The sequence below is a fragment of the Rattus norvegicus genome, chromosome 4 (genome assembly GCF_036323735.1).
Source record: "Rattus norvegicus strain BN/NHsdMcwi chromosome 4, GRCr8, whole genome shotgun sequence".
In the NCBI taxonomy this organism is placed as follows: domain Eukaryota; kingdom Metazoa; phylum Chordata; class Mammalia; order Rodentia; family Muridae; genus Rattus; species Rattus norvegicus.
Window position 1 is genome coordinate 81,459,038 of NC_086022.1, and position 22,353 is coordinate 81,481,390.

General features: G+C 44.5%; 1 long non-coding RNA gene across 4 annotated transcripts in view; it reads right to left on the reverse strand.

Annotated features, from left to right (window-relative positions):
- Window positions 1–112: 112 nt before the first annotated feature.
- Window positions 113–22,353, reverse strand: part of LOC134486579 (uncharacterized) — a 52,932-nt gene continuing 30,691 nt past the window's right edge. For 3 of the 4 annotated variants that reach the window (XR_010065799.1, XR_010065800.1, XR_010065801.1), the window contains 2 exons: window positions 2,938–3,293; window positions 113–2,799 (listed from right to left, as the gene is read on the reverse strand). This is a non-coding gene — a long non-coding RNA (uncharacterized LOC134486579). Of the gene's footprint in view, window positions 2,800–2,937; window positions 8,410–22,353 lie in introns of those variants that run through there. The other variant, XR_010065798.1, reaches the window with a different exon arrangement.

The following is a 22,353-nucleotide window of genomic DNA, read 5'->3' on the forward strand; positions in this document are numbered from 1 at the left end:
CTCATGTGAAATCTTCCTTGTACCCTGCCGAGTACCTCACCTTCCACATTCTACTCTGCCGAATGAGGAGTGTCTGTAAAACTTTATCAATACCAAGTAAAAGTGGACAGACTTTAAACTTTTTAAGTTAAATTTATTTTTCAGGAAATTGTTTTCTTCTTATTGGTATATTAATTGACATTTTATACATGTATACAATATATTATGATTAAGCTCTCCCTACTCTTCTGTCTCATCTCCCTCCCATCGCTGTCAACCTCCCCTCATAACTACCATTCACTTTCCCAGACTCATAATTTGGGGTTTTGTTTTGTGACACTTTACAGCCATCCAGAAACACAAGCATGTTCTTAAACAATGCAGTATAGAAATTGTTTAGATAGCATTCATGTTGTCTTAGGCCTAACTAGGAATCTAGAGATAATGTAAAGTATATGAAGGAAATGTCTGACATACAGCAGCACATCAGTGCGTCATTTATAAAGAACCTGAATTTCTGAAAATTTGAATATCTAAGGGCAGAGAAAGGGACCCTGTAACCCATCTCCAGTGAAGACCAAGGGACAGCTGTGGTTCTTAGCACATCTTATTAGTGAACTCCAGGTACAGTGGTGATTCTTAGGATATTATGTACTATTATACTATTATACCTCCTCACTGCTTAAAAATCTAGAGAGTTCATGTATACCAATGGAAATGTTCACAAACCTAGGAATAATAGATTTGACCTTGAAAACCATTATAATATGAAAATATAAAAAGTTTAAAAATCCATATTATCAATGCCAGTCTGCCAGGCACTCAGAGTCTGGGGAACATGCACGGACACACGTCGGGTTCTGCCTCCTCTCCCAGCACACATTGCAGACCTTGGGTGATGCAAACCTAGCCCAGTCCCCCTGAAAGGTGAAGAAAAGGCTACGAGATGGAACCCTGAAAGAAAGCAGGACCCTAAAGGAAGTGGGGTGGTTCCATGAGATCAGGGAGCAGAGATGGACAACTTGGGGCTTTTTTTATAGTAATCTTTAATCATGTGAAGGGATGTTTGTATAAGAGGGTAACCTTTCTTTCCACATCTCCTCTGGGACTGGGTCAAAAGAAATGGGCTAAGCTGGACAGAGAGGGTCTTAGGTAAGACCGGAGAAGGAATTTCCTGAATGTGGAGATTGTTAAACACTGGAAGGAGTTAGTAAGGGAGTCTGTGGACGCTCTGCCTCTGGGGAGCACTTAAAAATAAGATAAATTTTCCTCTGTCAGGGAGGGCTTAGAAGTAATCCAACCAGAAGGTCTCTCAAAGCATTTCCCAGCCCTATAACCTGAAGGCCAAATTCCCTCCAATTTTATTTCTCTAGTTAAGTAAACGGGAGATGGCATGCCGGAAGCAAAATTCAGGACTCAGATTCTGTGGAGGCTGGGTTTTTTTTTTTTCATTTTATAATAAGATGGTGTTTCTCACAAAGGATAAACTATAATCCTTCCCTGGAATCCACATCAAGGAAAAACTCGCAGCTCAAAACTTGGCAAATTAACAACTATTCGGACACCTGTACTCCTGTCCTTGCAAATACAAATACCGTCCCTTCACTTTGGTCTGCTGAGCAAACTTTTTTTAAGAGAGAAGAGAAAGGGGGGGTTCCACGTTCATGTGCTCCTGGAGGCTAAAAGAAGGTGTTAGACACCATGGACCGGAGCTACAGGCAGTTGTGAGCACCAAATGTGGGTTCTGGGGAATGAAGTTAGGTTCTCCAGAAGAGTAGCAAGCACTCTTAACTGCAAAGCCGTCCCTCCAGCCCCATTCAGTTTTTAATTTTAATTCTATCTTTTCCAGATGGTCCTTCTAAATGCCCATTTCTGTAGCTAGGCAGTCACTACAAATAGTATTTCAAAACCTGACCAAATGCTTTCCCTGCAATGATTTAGCTAAGTTTCTACCGTAGTGGTGAGACTCTGAAAACATTAACAGGAATGCACCGCATTCTTTTCATTTCTCTTCATAGTTTTAATTAAGGCAATCACTTAATTTAGTTGACAGTCCAAGGACAGAATGTGCTGATACTTACTGGATGGTTGATAAACAAGCTGGTAGATGTAATTACTAATTTTGGTTATTTTTGCTTTAAAATGTGTCAAATGCCCTTTGTTTCTGGTCAAATTGGGATTTGAAAGGCTCTCCAAACCAGACCTCCTCCTCTTCTTTGTCACCCTGCCTTTCTTTGGCCTTTGACTTCTCCCTCCTCCTCACCTCCTCAGGCCCGGAACATTTGTTCCCTCTGAGTTCTCCTGTCCTTTTGTCCAGCAGGAACTCTCCGAACTCAAGTGTAGAGAAAAGCCATTTGGTGTGAGTAAGAGTAAAAGCTAACAGTGGAGAGGAAGCTGAGGCCCACTGGACTGTCCTTCTCACAGCCGACTCTCAATGGGAGCAAGAAGGATCCTTGCAAAACTCCATCCTTTCAAGACTGGGCTTGGGGAGCAAGGAGAGATGTGGGAACCTAGAGACAACATGAACTCATCAATCAGCTATGAATTAAAGTAGACGGTAACAGACTGTCCATGAGACTATCCCATGTCTACAGCTCTGCTTGCAGGTGAAAATTAAGATGGCCACATGACACTCAGCAAAATAAAAGCAAGTCCTTATGTTGAAGTTTGTGAGAGAGCTTCAGGTCATGGGGAGAATGTAGTGAGGAGGTGAGAGGCTTTACCACAGGAAGGTCAAGGTGTTCTCTCTTCAGAGGACAGAAACCAGGATCTCAGCAGGGGTTCTCCCCATTCATGGCACAGGATGTCCTGTTAGGATGGCTGTGTGTATAGATAAGTCAATAATAGGATATAAATGAATAAGCAGACGATATGGTAATTTTTTAAAAGAACATCTTAGGATATAAAGAGGTTATTTGCCTCATGCTTCAGGAAGAGCAGCTGCCACAGCCTTCTTACCTGAAGAGTCTCAAGGTAGCACATGGTAAGAGACAGCATCCGTCGTTCAATCAGTCCTTAAATATATGCACCGGTGTGCACAAAGAGACATTAGCTTGGGCTTCCAAAAAAAATCTACCAAGCAGCAAAACACATTATTAAATATTTAAGATGTGAAGAGTGTGGATCAATAAATAGGAGGCAGGCTTCTTGACCAAGGTTGGTCTCAGCAGACAATCCAGGACGGAAATCTCAATGTTCTTTCTCCTCTGGCGTACCTAGAGAGGCGGCTTCAGCCCTGGTTCTCGGCAGCCAACCCGGAATCCAACTTCCCTTTCTCAGAAAGAGAGGCAGAAATGAAAGACAAACAGAAACACCTGGACATGAAAGAAACGTGGGCAAGGACATGAATGAGAGACGGGTCACAGAAGAGTCTGAATTTGTATTCCCACCCAACCTCTAAAGACAAAGGCAGTACTGAGGAAATGCTTGTTGGAAGGGACCACTGCTCCGTGAACTGCTGATCCTGTCCTTTCTGGGACAGATCCTGGCCTCCTTGAAGCCCTGAGAGACCAACAAAACCCTGCTTTAACACAGCCACATCCATTGCTCCATCCACCAAACACCATTCTCCTTGATGGCCAAGAATGTATTTTTCTCACACACTGTTTCCTTCAACCATCCCCACCTTAAGAAAACCAGCTTGCATGGCTTTGTCTCTCTCTACTCCCTCCCTTTCTGGGATTAAAGACTGCAGAATCACCCCTGAGCACAAAGGATCTGCTGCAGGGTGCCTGCCCATCCTCTGCAGAAACTTCTGGAGATATGGCGAGTTCTTTCGCAGTAAAACAAATCATCCTTTGAATACAAATCGCCAAAAGTTAGAAGGAGGAACAGATGAAAGCTGCAGATCTCTTCGTAAATTATGTATGCACCGTGGCTCGGATGCTCGAAGGGGTCGTGAATTTAGAGATCTCAACAGCACCACCACCAACAAGCCAATATCTGACACCTTATGTTCCCGAAACTCATTACAGCTTTGGGAATGGACGTACAGGGCAGAAAAGGAAAACTACTAACAGGAAATAAATTATTTAGAAGAGGAAACGCTCTTGTTGTTCCTCGCTCCTGTTTCCCAACAGTTTCAGAACTTGCAGAAAAAGAAAGAATCCTGTCTCCTAAATTATCCTTCCAATTAAAGTGATCTCTGGCCAAAGTCGGCAAGGATACTCCATGCCTTTAGGAACCAATCTAAAAATGTGCATAGTGCTTTTGTTCAAACACTTCCTTCTCCTTCTAACACGTCCTAAGGAAATAAATCACATCTCATTTAAACCAGAGGCCGCATTTGACCCTTCAATCGGACTCTCCAGTGAATAAAACCCTGTTCCTTATCATGACTCACAGAGATGGGGGGCAGGGAGGGGGCGTGCTGACGCTCTCCGCATCCGAAATCCCCATCTTCCATTCCCTAGTACCCAAGAGTGCATCTGCTTAAGTTGGCCTGCAGTTTGCTGAAGCATGACACGGTTCACCTGTGAGATGAGCCCGTTACTCCACCTGGCCAGCTGTGAGCTCTGGGGATTCTCGCTCATCCCAGGGTCCACACTACCTCCCGCACACGATCCAGCCCAACCAACTAACGAACAAATGAGAAGCTCTGATAAAGCGCCAGGGCCAGGCAGTGCACTGTCCCCTCTCTCCCTTCCCTGATGATGTCCCTGAGAATCACTCTTTGTCCTCTAAGACCAACCGTTTAGTAATCAAAGGCATACACCCTGTTCCAGAAGTCCTTCACATTCTGTTTCTTATTTAAAAAAAAACAAACTTTTTTTTTTACTGGAGTCTTCCCTACTGCATGTGGATTGCATTTCCATTCTCGTCTCCTCATTTCCACCTTTCTTTCCCTCTGTCTCCATCACAGCCAAGCATTCCGTATGCTGCAGAAATAATTTTCTGCTGAATGAGGTTTGGCCATAAGTCAAGGGCAGATTTATTAAGGCCCTTGCACAGCCTATTCCCTGGCACTACTGACATGACAGTTTAAATCTCCGATCACCCTTACATATAACCCCTTCACTGCTAAACAGTCTGGAGTCAGAGCCAAGCAGCCCTGCCTGGTACTAAAATGAGCTTTAAAAAAAAAAATGGCCCAGAGCCCGGGTAGACAAGGCTTCTTCTCCAGAATGCAGTGTGTCTGGGGGACATCCAGTGAGTCCCCCCAGATATTCTATCCCTACCCAAGGCTCACTGCTGTCTTCTACCTGCATTTAGAAGAAGGCCACCTCTGCTGAGTGTTGGAAAACTCCACTCCAGTGTGTGTCTACAGGATAACTATTTTATATATGAAGGCAATTGGGTTTCTGTGAGAGTGTTCTTGTTTCTCTTCTGGTTTTCTGGTTTGCTTATTTCCATTTTTTAAAAAATGATTTTGCCTTTCTGTGACAGGTTACCTAGGATCTGGCACTGCATAAACCAGTCTAAACACACACACACACACACACACACACACACACACATGTATGCACACACATTTCCTTTAAAAAATAAAAGGTGAGATTAAACATTAGTAAATTGAATCTATATTGCTGATGAGAGCAATTTAGCTCATAAAACTCTTTATTTAAAATAGTCTAATGATTTTGCCTAGAAACAGACTTGTAGATTTCTCCTTTCAGTTTTAAATGCCAAGCAGAAGGCAAAGCCTGTTCACCTCCTTTTGAGGTTTAGAGACAAAAAGTGGACTCTCTGTGGGCTATGGATATACAGACCAACTCTATAAAATGTCTAGAGTGGATGAGAGAACTGTTTGGTCAGAAGAAAAGAGTTCCTTGAAGTTGGCACAGGGAGGAAGCTACTGTCCAAGACTCCATGATGGAGCCCTAAGCTCCCTTGGGAAGTGAATGGTGACAGGAGTCAGGAGAGAGGAGACTGGAGGGCAGAGATAGTGACTGGAGGCAATTGTCAAGAATTTGGGGGAGGGGGTCTCCTTCCCACAAAGAAAAGTAGAAAATCATGTCCAAACAGAATTAGCACAACCCCATAAACTCCCCAGCCACATGTCAGCCATGGGGCACAGTCCTCTCAAGCTGTAATTACTTCTAGAAAAATAAAAGAATCTTGGCACTCAGCCACGGAGGGGCATCCTCAGAGAAGAGCCAGCCACAGGAATGTTTAGAGGGGTCATACATCTTCTGTTTTTTGTTTAGGTAAACACAAGTTTCTGCCCACGCCCTGTGACTGCCAGAGACACTTGAAGGGAAATAAGAATACATTTTTCTTTCAGCGGAAGATTAATTGTGCAGCCCCTGACTTGAGTGCTGGTGTGGTCCTCAGGGCCTCACAAACTCTCTGCCTAGAAGAAGCAAAGCAAAACCCATGCAGAAAATACACAAAGAGCTGAGGGGAGCAAATTCTCTGTGAACGGGCTCTCCGTTGTCCGGAAAAATTACCAAAAAATTAGTCAAATTCCCAGAAACTTTGTGTTCACAAAAGACCTTAAATGGTTTCCACTGGGGGTGACCCGTAAAGAAATGCTATGCTACTGTACTCGTGGGGTCCCCAGTTAGCTCTACAGAAGGAGCTTACAGCACTGTACTCATGTGACCCATCGAAGGGGAGAAACCTCTGCTCAGTTGCTTTACCTCTGGGCAAGTCTGGGACAGTCGATAACACCCCGTGGTTGCACAAGGTCATCCTCCAGCTCACTGGCAGGATACTTTCATTATCCGGTAAATAAGGCAGAGGAGCTCTTCCTCACGGAGAAATAGATGTGTTCCCTCCCTAATCACAGCCATTCATCTCCTTGGAGCATTCTACATGGACGCTAGCAATGACTTCAGGCAGGCATTTATCTTCGGGGTTATGGGACATTCAGCTATATCTGCTCCTTGCGTGAACATTATTTTAATCTAAGTGCTATAATGTCTAATCATAATAGGATAGGTGTCCCATTCCTTAAATGTTTCCATTTTTTAACCATTCTAAAATAACTTTTGTAATTGAATCTACTCCCATAAATTCTTATTTATGAAAACAAGTTGCCCATAAACACATCTGAAAGGCGACTTTCTCATCATTTCTTCTCCAGTGCCTTAAAAGCTGAGGGTGTGACAGCCACATTGGAACTATGGAAATAACTGACAGGTTTTGTGCCTTTGGCTTTTTTTCTTCTTCTATGCCCTAAAGTTTCGGAGCCTTTCAGAGTCTAAAGGGACAATGACTCTGGTTTAATAACTGTGAAATGCTATTGAACTAGCAATAAAAAATATTCCCCACCACTAAACAATATGATTATTACAATGGCCAGCATTGCTGCCAATCACGAGGCATTCATGCTACAGTGGCTTGAGGTCCTTTGGGGGCAGGAAGAGCAGCCCCCTTGGAAAGAATGTTAACACAAGCAGGGAAGTTCGGGTTGCCCTAGATGAGTTCCTTGGCCGCTTGCCACAGTTTGGATGGCACGGAACTGCCGAGTTTATGTTGTTCTAGAAGGAAAACCTGTCCCTTGTTTGCTGAATGAAGCATCAGGGCTATGTGCCTCGACCTCACACAATCCCGTTCCTCTAGTGCTCCATGCCTAGGTCAGTGTGCTCATCCTACAGCTCCACTAAAACAGCTCTAGGTTGCTTTCGTTGATGGATAAATTTGACAGGAGAGTGAATGATTCCACAGAAGGGTGATTTTTTTTTAAAGTTCAGGAGTAAAATGGAACCCAAATTCACCTCACCTAAAATAAATAAGAAAGGAAGAAAGCACTTTTTACTTAATGTGGAGAAGTGTTTCCTCCTGGAAAAAAAGGTATAGCAAGCTCTGGCAATCCGTCCTCAAAAAGACTGCCTAGATTTCCAGTCCAGGAAGTCAGCAGCCCTGTCCTCTCGCTGTGTTGCTTCTTTGGGAAAAATTGACCATGCTTCTAAGAACACATTATGTGGCGATATGATGTGGCGAGAAAATATCCTCGAACGGAGGCATTTAGAATTAGTCACCACCCACAGACTGCTGTACAGTGTCTAGATACATAAACCCAGAAACATGGACAGAAGAAGCAGGTTCATCTCAGAGGACTAAAGAGCCCACTTGTGCAGACCGAAGTCGTGAGCTGATTTCTACTGGTCCACCGCGTGCTTTTGCACCCTTACCCTCTGCCTGGTGTGAATCGGGATTCGATTGAATACCGAGAAGATTCTAAGTTGATTCTACCCAGAATGCTTGGGGCGAAAGGAGACAACTCTGGTGCAGCCAGAGTGAGTTGTCACAGGCACGGACAAAAAAAAAATGTTGTATTAAGGTTAAATGTGTCCTTTTTTTTTTTAATTTTGGATTGCAGTGGCAGTTCTAAGAGTGTTCAAAGAAGAATGGTGCATATTGGGAAAGGTTCTAGGAAGGGTGGTGACAGGATTCTTAGATTTTGATGCTATCATGTTTGTGGAAACAAAACATAATCCTCTCCTTAGCATAAGGAATGAGGTCAATTCTATAATGATAGTTTCTTAAAAAGTGTTCTCCCTCTCCCTCTCCCTCTCCCTCTCTCCCACCCCCTCCCTTGCTTCATCATTGGCTCCCTGGTGGTTCCCACCACTATGCCCACTCAGAGCAGATTCTCACCAAATGTTAGCTGACATCCTGGCTCCACTTTCTCTAGAGTTAGAGCAATTGTTAGTTTGACCACATGAACGACCAAATAGGGAGCGTTTCTCTTGGCCAATACTCTGCTTATCAGGGTGTCTCTACCGCAAGCTACCTCATCCAACCCACCAACATTTCCAAACTTGTGTTTGTACATCACCAAAACTAGACTCGGCTCCACCCACTTGCCAGTGAGAAGTGGGATAATTAATGATTAATAACTGATTAATCAAGAATTTGACAGGGCTGAAAAGTAGCTTGAAGAATGGCTAAATCTTGAGGTTTTTGAGATCCAAGTCTGACACCTTAGGAGGCCTTTGTGCTGTTAGTTAAAGACACCCATACATTATGACCCAGTCCCTGCAGACTGGGAGGATGGGAGATGACCATTGCCATGAGCCTCAAGCGCCAAGAACTGTGTGATATGATTCACAACACAACAGAACCATCTGAGATGGAAAATGAAGTTTCCCAGAGTGGAGGGGAGGCGGGGAGAAGGTGTTCATCATCTCTCCACCAGTCTAGTCCCCGTATGCTACTATCCTGCCTGAGAGCCCTGACAGCGTCTCTGAAGCTCAGGGGCTACACTGTTAATGTGTGATTGATTATAAAACATACCCCTATTGGGATGGCCCCACTCCCCCAGCCTCAACAACAAGATGTGTTAATTGCTTGCTGCCTAAAGGGACAAAGAGACAAAGGAGTTAGCACGTGCTTCTTCTGTATCAAATGGAAGTAGTTTCCATATGAAATTGTTGGTTCTGGGGGCTGGGGATTTAGCTCAGTGGTAGAGCGCTTGCCTAGCAAGCGCAAGGCCCTGGGTTCGGTCCCCAGCTCCGAAAAAAAGAAGGAAAAAAAAAAAGAAACTGCTGGTTCTGACCTGGATTGTGTCTACGGATGATGCTTGCCAGATGTGATGGTGCATATCTGTGGTTCCACTGAGCTGGAAGGAGAAAGGAGGATCCTTTGAGTCAGACACTTAAGGCCAAACCAGAAACACAGGAAAGAGCCTAGCCCTTAAGTACAAACACGTGAACAATCAAACAAAAACACAATACTGTGGTCAGATCAGATTTGAAAATATGGCGCCCTTTATTTGCCCATAAAACAAACAAGTGTGTGTGTGTGTGTGTGTGTGTGTGTGTGTGTGTGTGTGTGTGTGTGTGTTTAGCATCAGTACAAACCTATTGCACCTAGGCATATCTGCAAACCTGGAGAACCAGAGGGCAAGTTCCACAGCATTGGAGATGAAGCTAGCATTTCCAGCATCTCTAAATTACTTTGAGGAAAGCAAAGGTTATCAGAAAATGAAGTTAAGCTGGCTTTCAGATATCCCTGTATCATTATAATATTTATCTAGTGATTTATTGACAGAAAGTTAAATAACCAATCAAGTCTACATTACTGTTTAATACATACATATTGAGTTAACTGGAAGAATTTCGGGTCGCTTCACTTTTCTATTGGAATTCAAGCACACCATACTAAGAGACTGTTATCACTCTGAGGGGAAAATGCTAACTCTGACAGTAATGAGGAAGCAATGGACACACTGTCCTAGTAGAGTCTGTAGCTAAAGACCAAAGGTTGTTACTCCACGCACTGTGAGCTGGTCTGGGACCACACTACAGTGGGCTAAAGGAGGGTTCTTGGTTTTGAAGGCTGCTTTCACTGAGTAGGTGACTCCTCAAGTCATCCCTAATCTTCAGACCATTTTCAAAGAGCATCACTTCAGTATCCTGCCATGGTACCTAACAGTAATGTCCAGAGTAGCCAGAAGGGAAGCCATGAAAGACTTCATGAGATCAGATCAAATAAGGGCTCAGTACAGCACCCCAGAGCCTGTCCAGCAAGAGTCACACACAGGGATCAAAAGGAAAGAAAGGGGTGTCATATGTCTGGGCCCCGGGGTCTTGAGCCATCGCTGTGGACATCTTAACAGTGCTAGGATCAAGTGAGCATTGCTCTGAGGAGAATCATTCCCTGCAGGGTCAACTTTTTACAAATGGGCATTCCCTGGAAAGTCTCACATACCAGTCCCCCATCAGGAATCTCCACTTTGTGGAGCATGGGCCATTACATACATCAACAAGGAAACCATTTGGAGGACCAATGACTGCAAGCCAAAGGAAGAGGACATAGTCATTGACAAAGAATGCTTTCCCACTTGGCTGAAGACTACACATGATAGATCAAAACCATCAAAATAGCAGCTCTGGAGGCTGGAGAGTTGGCTCAGTGACTAAGAGCCCCGGCTGCTCTTCGAGACAAGCATGGTTTGATTCCCTGCACCCACATGTCAGCTCACAACCTTCTGGATCTCCAGCTCCAGGGGATCTGGTGCCCTCTGCTGGCCTCAGTGGGTACCAGGCATGCACATGGGACACATACACATATGCAAGCAAAACACCTGTGCACATAAGAACTAATTAAAAAGAATACAACTATAATGATAATGTAGTGACTAAAGTGACACACATATGTGAAAATGTTGAAGGAAGCCCATCATCTTGTATGCTATTTTTAATTAATAAAAATATAATAGAAATAGCACATAGGGTGTAGTAAGAGCCATTCTAAAGTCTGCCCACATACTAACTACCTAAACACCTACTTGCAAAAGCATCGCCATTTTGCCTATTTCCTAACATGGGTCACATAGAACAGGAGACTGTTGCAGAACTGGAAGGGGGCAGTAAGTCACCAATGGCTGTCATGTTTGCTATTATAAACACTGACCCAAACGGGAAGTGTATGTTTGACCTAAGAAACCACTCATGGGATGCACTCAGTATTCGTTATCATTGTACCAATAGCCTAATATGGGTTCAATCCATTACATTATAATTAATGATCGTTACACTAAGATCATTACCAGTACAAATGATGAGTAGCTCGCTGGCTTGGTTGGTCTAAAAGTCACGTAAGAACTAATGGCCAGGGGACCAGAGAGGCACAGCATTTCCGAGCACTTGCTGCTCTCCCAGAAAACCAAATCCCGTTCCCAGCCCTCAGCTCAGAGCCACCTCTAAGTCCAGCTTCAAGGGATCCAGTGCCCTCGTTAGCCCCCATGAGCACCTTCACACAGGTGACATACTTTCACACAGGCACACACACATACACACAAATAAAAACAAAAAGGACTCCTTTAAAAGATAACTAACAATCAAGAATTCTCCCGACAGGTTGAAGCTCTGACTCCACTTCCAACCCACATTACTGATTTCCTAATTCAGGAGAGAAGTCCTTCCCTCACATTTTGGGTAATTTGGTTATGAAGGCTTCAGCTGAAACTCTAAAACTTTACCTTTGCAAACTTCTGCACATGAAAATAGAAAAACTTTTAAAAAGAAATCTGAAATCTAAACCAGTCTAAAATACAGAAAGAATTTGAGAATTCTCAACCAGATTTTGAAACTCAGTCTTCAGTCCCTTCTATATATAACTCCAGAAAGGAAACTGTTGCCAGAAACCCATCCAAGCCAGAGCAGCCGGCACCATGCAGACCCAGCTGGACAGACGCTCAGCAGGGTTATTTAAGTATGATGGCTGAGAAACATTCTGTGACTGATATTGGAGTGTGGCATCTGTCAGCCAGCAAGCCATGGGCCCCCCGGTGTTTGGTACCAACTGGCAGGGTGGGCCCAATCAAACCACTGAGCCAGTGTCTCAGGAACCCACGTCACCCAGGCTGCCCCTCACTGCCCCAGCCTCAGGGAATGACCTGGGGATGACCAAACTCTATGGCTCCCAATGATGCTTAAACCAACAGAGGAACATACTGGATCTTAGCTGACCTGGAGTTTTCATTCGTACACTTGTCTTCTAGGCAGAACAGTGGTGTAAGTGGCAGCAGGGAGTAACTGGGGACTGGGACCTTTATCCAAAGGTTTCTTCCCCCCCTTTAAACTATGAATTCTACAAATTTCTGTCGACGGTAAACTTTCGCTCACAAATGTTTGTGTCATTGCTAACATTAAGACTGAAGCGTGGAGTCCACTTTAAGTTGCAGGGGTGAAAGAAAAACCGTCTCCCCGGTTAGAAGGTTCCTGTGTTCCCCGGCAGCACCAGGGCGGGATGTTTGTTTTAGGCCGAGAGAAGGCGGGCGGGCAGGCAGAAAATGAGCTGAGAAACGGCTTTTTATTTTTTTTCCATGTGTGGCAGCTCATTAATAACCAGCGAAGGATGGACTCGGGAAGCCTCACAGCACATATCTCCGTGACTCATTTAATAGTCCAGAGGGGTACGCTCCGCATGAAGTGTTCTGGGAACCTAGAGCCTTCCTCACAGCCCCTCTCAAGCAACCTGAGGAGCTCCAAGCTCAGCAGAGCTTCCAGAATTCTGAGGAAAGAGAATTGTGGGTACTGGGATATGGAAACATAGGTGCAGCGGAGCTAGGAACGGGGTCGGGCACTGGCACGTTGCTTCCCATGTGTGAGGCACTACGTTCCATCCCCAGCATGAAGAATACAAAGGAAAGCTTCATCCTCCTGTTGATTAGCTCGGGTGCAGCCCGTTTTTCCTTACTAAGCTTGTGTTTCAGAGCGAAATGCTCAAACTCACATCCTTAGAAGTCGCTCAGCTTTGGTTACACATTTGACAAGTTTGCCTTCAGCGTGACGAACTTTATCAGGCTATGCCAGAAGCCCTTTAAATCGCAGTTTAGTCTATAACAGGCTGGTCCCCGTGGGAGGGGTGGAGGGTGTAGATATGAATAGAAGAAAACATAAAATCTATATTTTGGCTAAAAGCGAGCACAAGTGGAGAACAGAGGTGGTTTTTATGGCCTGGTGCACCTATGCTGTAAGTAACATGAGTGGTCTTGGAAGCTGCAGAAGGACCTGCTTCCCCTAATACCTCAACCTAGACAAGGGGTGAAAATGGGGGAAGATGGCAGAGAGCCTCACTAGCTGCCTCCTTTGGAAGCGGTGTAGTAGGAGACGGACCTTGGAGTGAGAAAGGTCTGAGGAGATGGGAGTATTGCTTCTGCCTTCTTTAAAACCAAAAGGGGCTCTCCTGAGGACAAAGACGACAACCAACAAGTGAGAAATAATTCTCAGGCTCTCTACACACCTAGACCTTCTGTGCTGGGTAAAAATATCTGGAGTGATGGTCTGTCACTCTGGCCAGCGCTCGAGAAAGAACAAGTCCTGTTTGTTCCATGAAACTTCTGCACTCCCCCCTCACTCCCCCTCACTCCCCCCTCACCCTATTTTTTTCTAAAACGCTCAGAGGAAGTGTCACCCAAACTTAAGGAGTCCATCATTAGTGTGTCTAACAGAGGAGGTTTTTTCTTTTTCTTTTTCTTTTTTTTTTACTTAAAACTCTGAATCTATAATGAACAAAAGCAACTGTTCAGAGCTCTCGGGGAAAAAAAATCGCCCAGCAATTTAAGTAAACGGGCAAGATTAATGGATTGTCATATAACGGGGAAGGGAGAGTATTAGGGAAAGGGAAAAGCAGTCTACAAAATTGGTTTGGAATTCGAGTCTACCCAAAGGCCCCTCGACAGGAGCACTGCTGTCTGCAGTATTTCCCACTAAGCGGTGTATTAATGTGAAAGCCTTGCCTTGCACAGCCACCCGGCACTTAGTGGTTGGTTTTATGTTAAAAATGCTTAGCGTGAGCCCTGCGCTGAATGTTTGCCCAAACATCTCATAGTTGACGGCAAAGCGGAGTGCCTGGGGCTCCAAGTCTGTGCCTCAAGAATGTGGGTGAATGGGGACCTTCTGGCTGCACACCTGGATTTGTCAAGGCCTCTTAGCCGCTGCTGGGAATGTGCCCTGCCTGGGGCCTGAGGCTCTCCCCCGTCACCCCTCTGACAGATGAAAACACAACGGGGTCTGTTGCGTGACTGACACATTCCTCTCCTGTCTGCCTCTGAAAGGACTTTATTTAACAGGCTCAGAGTCGGGCCTTTTGACTGACAGATTGAGAAGGGTAAAAGTCATTCAGTTCCATTAAGCTCTGTAACTTCTCTGGAACAAAACACCTTTAAAAAAAAAAGAAGAGTGGGGAGGTAAAGCTGAGGAGAGGGGGGCGTGAGCTTTAGGGAGAAAAAAGGGGATTCTTTTCAGGTTCAAAAACAATCCTTCTCTTTGCCTTCTGTCTATCAATTAGGGCGGCATTCCCAGAGGGAATACAGGCCCAGCCTCATTGGTGTCATTCAGCTGCCAATCTCCTGACAGGGACACCAAAGGGCCTCATGTAGCGCTGCGGAAACTGTCTGTCAGGCCATCAGCAGCTGCTATGACGACATCGCCTGTTTTTCTAGGACGACTGATGGGTGGGGGTTCACACTAGCAGTCTAAAAATTCTTGGTTCCAAATCTCTGTTCATATTTTCCTTACACACACACACACACACACACACACACACACACACACACACACACACACCTCTCTTCAAATCTCAGTATGAGTTCTCCACAAAAACAACCCTAAGCTTCCTTAGCTGGCAGGCTACAGGGTAAATAAGACCAACCAAGGACGGGTTAGAAGGGCCTTTGCTTCTGGGAAAACTCAGTCCCTAAGCAAATGAGTTCAGTGGTGTGGGTTCAAATGAGTCCAAAGAAACAGGATTGGCAGTGAAAGACTACTCACTCCTCTGAGAGATCTGCCCAGGCCCAGAGCCGTGTGAAGAGCGGTGCAAGCCCACAGCAACTTCCTGCCAAGCCTCAACCTTGTTTGGGTTGCTGTGGGTTTCAATACCCCCTGAATTTAGCTTGGAAGCCAAAAACTCCAATGGAGCCCAAAACTCTGTGCCAAACTCAGCACCAAGGAGCCACTTCCCACTTCTCTAATTGTCAGCCTCAGTGCCTGCCTCCCCCTGGGACAGACTCACAAACTGTTGGGTTTGCCTCAAAGATCCTCCAGCCCCAGCTAAACTTACTGAAGGAGTTCCACATATACCTCAGCTTTCTGGGTTTACTGGGGAAAATAGTCCCCTCTTCTCCCTTACCCTCCCCCACCTGCCCTATCCTGCCCAAGGCTCTAAAGACCAGGGGGTGGGGGGAACAACCTTCGAGGATGCATGCCAGTCACCCTGTGTTTTGTAATGGCTATGTTTGTGACTCCTAGCATGTTTCCTGGAAGTCTTTCGCATTAGAGGGAGTGACTTCCAAACAGTAATGATAGCGCTTTGTACCAGACTGAGAGCTGGAGAGTGTGTCTGCCAAGCCCTGAGGTCGGGCTGCTGTGCTACAGTGCTTCAGCTAAAGTTCTTCACACGTTCCACAATGTTCCACACAGACCACTCGGGGCGCTTAGCCAAGCTCTGCAAGCATGCACCCAAAGCTCTCTCTGTGCTGCCAGGGCCACCGAACCTATCGCTTCTTTCCCATATTCTGAAAGAACTGCTGGGGTCTTGCCCTTCCTGAGCATAAATCTGTCACATGCTGGCTTCACCCAGATGCTGGGTCTTGGCTACGAAGACTGGGCCTGAGGAAACACAGAATTAAGCAGGTTTTTGGCACAGGGAACACATGCGGAGAGGAGCAAATGGTCAGGCAGGATGACGATGACAAGAAAGACACAGAGAGGTTAACTTGATTGTCCCCTTCCTGCTCCCTAGCCTCAGGAAGACACCCCCAGGAGCCAGGCCTTGGCCATCTGTACCAACAGCATCTGCAACAGTCATGTGTGGCATGATGGCTCACTAACAAATGAGCATTTGCAAACTGCCTTGCAGGTCTCTGGTGACTCTTGCTCTTTCTCCCCATTCCCACCACAGAAGCAGAAAGCCAACCTAAGGCAGTGGGCAGGAAATCACAGTAACATGCCGATGGCATCTACTAGAGCAGTACAAAAAGAGACTCTAGGACCGAATCCAAAGATGTTGGGATCAATACCTTGAGACCAGCACTGGGCATAGCCCCAATGGACAGATGTCTTGGCAGTCCCGGATCCTGTTGACTGCCCCATCCATGGTGACTGTTCCCATCCATGGGCCCTATGTTTTTGCTTGGTGTCCTGTAACTCCATCCCTGCTCTTTGAATTCCCCATAAGGATATCAGATGCAGTGTTATGTGATGCTCTTATTTCTGCTCATACTGTAGAAGATTTCTTCAAAATATATCTTAATTGAATCCTAATAATGTAAGATACAAATGTCAAAATATCTATCCTGCAAAGACAACCATCTCTGCTCCTGTCTTCTCAGATGACTCCTGGCTGTTTGGTCTGTTTTGTACTCCCCATAGATCTTTCTGGCCTTTTGTTTCCACAGCTGTTCTGTTAGGTACAGTGCCTCTCTGGGTTTCTTTCCACTAGGCTGGCAAGGGTTACCTGAGAAGTCCTTCAGGCCACCAGAGGCAGGATCTCCATTTCCTGACATCTATTGCCTAGGTGGTATCCCCAGTGAAGTTCCTTTTCTTTTGGCAGTTCTCTTGGAGTGGTCGTGGATTGCGGATAACCTCAAATTAACTGTGTTACTGTTTGACTCCAACAGAATAACTGGTTGCTGCTCATTAGTTGTGTTGGGTCTCTAGGTAATGTGCTCAATTTAAGTGGATTCCCCTCTTGCTTCTCACAGATTCTTAAAGATGTAAAAGAACAATTCAGTCTTCCGGATATACTGCTGGCCCATCTTCTGATTTCATCCCAGACGAAAAAACAAGGCTCAACAAGCGACATAAAACTTAACGTCTCCCCACACCAAGTCAGGAAAATCCCAAGCCAGAAGTATAAATAAATTAGTAGCACATCACTTTGTGGTGGCTTGTTACATCCTTCAGTCTATCTCCAGGGTGAAAGGCAGGGGATTGGTGTGTGTGTGTGTGTGTGTGTGTGTGTGTGTGTGTGTGTGTGTGTGTGTGTGGATGCTGATCACCATTGTCCCCGCTGAGACAAATCTGTGAAGATGAGACCAGCGTGTTCTCTAGTATAGTGTAGATCTCTATAGCATGGCACAGATACCTATTTTTAAAGGAATATACACTATCACTGTTGCTAAAAATTACACAGCATTGTATTGTCTGTGCATAATCATCTCCCAACAAACATAGATAGCTTTTAAGACATGGTATGCAGAAAGTGCCATGCATCAGAATAATTAAAAATAAATGATGGAGAAACCCCACTACACCATTCTTAATCAACGTAACCATGTGTGAGAAGTATGTTTCTGTTAAGAGAATATGTTAAAAAGTGTCCAAAAAGATGAATGTTATTGATCTGTTCAAAGTACAGGGGCAGCTGTCATACCCACATAGCATTGAAGCTGGATATTCCCTGGTTACATCTTTGATCTTTAACAATGATATTGGTCTGGAGATTAAGGATACATAGGCACATTCTTCTTGGCTTTACTTTCTAAAAGAATCTATAGATTATAATATCATAACTGTGCTAGAGTAATTGTCATGTAAGTGATTTTTTTAATTTAGCTAATAAAGGTCAGGGCAATGGCAAAATTAACTGTGGTTGAGAATACTGAGGACTGTGTTACTAGAAACTTAATCCAAACATTTTAGATGTCCCCATTTCTTTCATAAGAATCACAAGCTTGAACAAAACACTGTGCCCTATAACTTTCAAACCTGTCCATGAGACCAGTAGGACATGTTAGACATTTTCTAATAAAATAGAGCCTCCTCTATACTTTCAATGTTTGTCTACTCGGCTTTCAGCACAGGTCACCATATTGCCTCTATGTATGAAGGAGGTGACTGTCAAACTAATTCTACTCTGTGGTCTTCTTTTATAAAGTCAAACATTGTGTTCTACACACTTAGAGCCTAAATCAACTTATACTAAAATGCTGGTTACTTTTCTGTGGAAAAGTAAATTCTTACCAGGCTCAGTAACTTGTTTCTGCCTCCTGGGAAAGGGTAAGTCTTTGTTTGTTCATTGAAAATGGATGTATTCAAATTCCGTTGTGTCTTTCTTGTAATGTTGTGATTTTAAGGGGAGTGGATGTTAAGGAATCTTTGGCAGAAGTCCTTTGTTTTAAAATGTTCCTCTCCGCTCCAGATCTTAGCCATTTGTTTCTCTGTCTCAAGGTGTTGACAGGTTCACAACCCTAAGCTGCCAATTCTTATTCGTTTTTGGAACCTCTTCATCCTCCCCACAAACTGGGGGCTCTCTTGGAATCTCCATGCTTCTTCTGAGACTCTGGAGAGAATGAGTCAGGAAAGAAGAATTTGGACCATGCTGTTCTCATTTATTCCATACTCTTGATCAGCACGGTTACTCAACTGATAGGAACCTGACTATGCATCCAACAGCTGAGTGTATGAAGGTGAGACGCAAGAGAAGGGCAGCCATGGGAATAGCATAGATCACGAACTCCTGAGTCTGCCGCACAGAACTGCTTAACATAGAAGAGTCTTGGACACCATGGCTACGTCACGGCCTCTATCACACCAGCTAGAAAACACTAACAGTATATTTCAAGGCTCTGCTCAAACAAAGTGTGATCTTTGCTTCAGTTCCTGGTAAAGCTCTTGTGTCTCCAGTTCCACCACTCCTTCCCAGACGTTTGCCACTGGACAAACAAAGTCAGACGCCAAATAAGGAACCAATCAAGAACCTAACACCAACCTGTTCATGACCATCAGGACATGTTAGGCGTTTTCTTCTTCTTTTGGGTTCACATCCTAACAAAATAGAGACTCCCCTACTTTTAATACTTTAAATATCTGTCTACTTGGCTTTCTTTACAGGTCACCAGGTAAACACGTTCAAACAGTCTCAGAAAATGTATTATTTTGACATTTACATTTTGGTGTCCCAAGCAAAGGAGCAGAGTTCACACCAGACCAGCACTGACTTCTCTAGACACAGGCGCTCCATGATGTCTAAAGTCACAATGCAGTTTATGCAGCTGAAGTCTGAACGTCACTCCCCCAGGAGCAATTTTAAAACTCTTGAAGGACAGCAGGAAACACAACACAAGGCTCAGTCTCCCCACCTGAAGTAGCAACATCCACACCCAAGCAAAAGACCAAAGCAGTAAGGGTGCCCTTTGCATTGGGGCTGGAGCTTAGTCTGTCACCGGAGTTTTTTCTGCATTAGAGTCCTCTTGCATGGTGTTTTTTCCAAGTAGCAGGCCAGGATATAAATCATTGACATGAGCAATAAGTAGAGGCCGGAAAAGCCTCCGCTGTTACAAGTACTTGCTGTTCTTTCAGTGGATCCAGATTCAGTTCCCAGCACCATATGACAGCTCAGAATCATTTATCATCCCGGCTCCAAGGAAGCCAGTGCCCTCTTCTCACCTCTGAGCACAGCAAGCACACATGGGCTGCACATACGTGTAAACACACACACACACACACACACACACACACACACAAAGTAAAATAACAAATTTTAAAAGATTAGATGGTAAAAATAGATAAAAATAAAAACTCATTTTAAGCAAACACAAAGCACTGGCAAGGAGTCACTTTAGAACCAATGTCATCAAACACAAAAATGCCCACATACTAAGTAATGTTTTTGTCTCCTTCACACTCATACCATACCATGGGCAAATCTGAACTTTTTCTTCCATCCATCTTTCGAGAAATCAGTTGTCTTTCCTAGAATGCCATTCTTGTCATCCTTAATCAAAAAGTAAAGAACTGACCCAAATGTAAAATATTTCAACAACTAGAATCAACAGCTTAAAAGCACACCACCACTATCACCAGTAACAGCACTTAATACAGTGACAAGAAACCGATCCCTTGTTTTTGGCCGTTTCTAGACATACCCTGTGATGTGGAGTCATAGCGCTCGTTAATATGGTTATTTTAAGTTGGGTTGCTAGCCTCAGTAATTGGAATAACTACTCCAATTATTCTCTACTCTTTGTATGTGTAGACCTAGACTTTCCATGAGGTCCAGAGTTATTACTGAGAAGACAGAAAGCTTGGATTGTGTGGTTAAGCGGCTCGGCAATGAAGCCAATAACTTTGAACAAGAGACGTCCTTCATGCGTCTCAGTTTATCCATCTTGCCAACAGGGAATGGACTAGAAACACAGTCTTATCTGCACTTTTAGAGAAAGTGTCACATAAAAAGAAAATAATGCCACATTAGCCTCGGTCTCCTAGAGAAGAGAATCAAAGCAGGAATTAAGTTCTGTTTTCTTTGGGAGGTACAATTCCCAGGCAACTCAACCAAAAAAAAAAGAAAGAAAGAAAGAAAGAAAGAAAAAAGAAAAAGAAAGAAAGAAAGAAAATGAACAGGGAGTCTAAAGAACAGTGCAAAGAAATGTATGTGATGCTGGCTTCTGCTTCATAATGAACCTCAAAATGAAAGAGACTAAAGGAGGGAGGGGAGGGAAGGAATGTATCTATTTAGCACTTTGCCATGTCCTACTAATCTCTGGTTAATGCCACTTACCCCAGCCCAGCCAACCAGGGCTTCCATGTGGCATCACCTGGGCTTGCTCACCCAGCCCAAGCTTGCCGAGCATCTGACGTGGGACGAGGTGAGAAAATGAGGAAATTCAGACAGGTTAGTGGGAGGGCATCAGCTGCAGGATGGCTGGGCCCTCCTAAGCGTGGGAAGCAGAGCAGGAGTGAGCAGAGGAACTGATGAATGGCAGGACACAAGGTTGAGAAAATCCAAGGACCCCCGAGATGTACACGCAATGCTGTGGTCAAGATTTACCAAAGTGCCGACCAATTTGCTAAAGGACAGGGTCAGAAGCAATAGTGCTGGAATGTCTGACTTTGAATAACAAATTTAGGATGATTTGAATAAATATAATCTTTAAGTGAGAGAGACAAAATGCTAAAAACCATGAATGCTTGGAAGGTGTGTATCGTCCATGGGAGAGAGATGCAGAAGAAAGTATTCCTCTGGGAATTAGGTTCCCTCTCTCGGTATTTGGCTACCCCTTACTATAGGAAGCCCTTTCCCAGGAGTAAGGCGGTGAGGAAACCTCATGACACTCTCCCTAAAGAAGAGTATTTACTCAATGCCCCTGCTTCTGCCTTCTAATTCTGATGTTCCAGGTGCCTCTCAAGAACCTATTCTCCTAGTCCAGGTAGCTACGGTTCAGGAAGGTCTAACCCAACACCAAGCTCCAGAGGCCTGGACCTCAGACTCAGCCAGACAGAGCCATATGGTTCATGAGTGGTTCAGAGACAGTCTGTCAGGACCCTCTCTCCTCAGCATCAAGACCTGTAGCCATCTCATTGCTCTTAACAGTTTAAGTGAATCTTAGCAAACCTGAACAACAGAGCCAGTGTAGGAAAGAAAGAGAGAGACAGGATGAGAGGCATAGTTAGGACCTCTGGATCTAACAAAATATTTGGTTACTTAGCCAATAAGGCCTTCTTTTGGCTTAAAGTAATTTTAGTTATTTTCTGTCAGTTGAGGGTCAATGATTCTGGATTGCTGAGATCAGGGGTATATCTACAACCAGCCATGAGGTAATGTGACCAGTCTTAAAGTAAAAAGAAAAACTAGCCACTCTGGGAACTCTGGACAAATACTTTGTTTCCTGAGTTGTTACTGTCACCCTGGCTGAGTCCACAATAACGACATTTAAAACACCTCTAGTCCGACCAACTCCTGCATTCTGAGGCTCAGGGACAGGCTAGCTCATAGGATCTCTCTCCTGGAGAGGTAGTGCAGCTTTCTCAGCCTCCTTGAAAATTCCATCAGGCTGGAAAGGCAAAGCCTCAGCCAGTTAGTTGTGATGAGGAGGTGAGCAAGCCGGCCAACTGATCGTCACCACGCCACCTGCTGCACTTCGGAAAATTACCTCACGACATTCTTTGGTCCTTAAGTAAATCCTTAGACTTCATCTTTGAGAAAATGAATGACATATGTGTCTTTCTCCCAAGTGTGATGTGCAGTGGTCTGGGT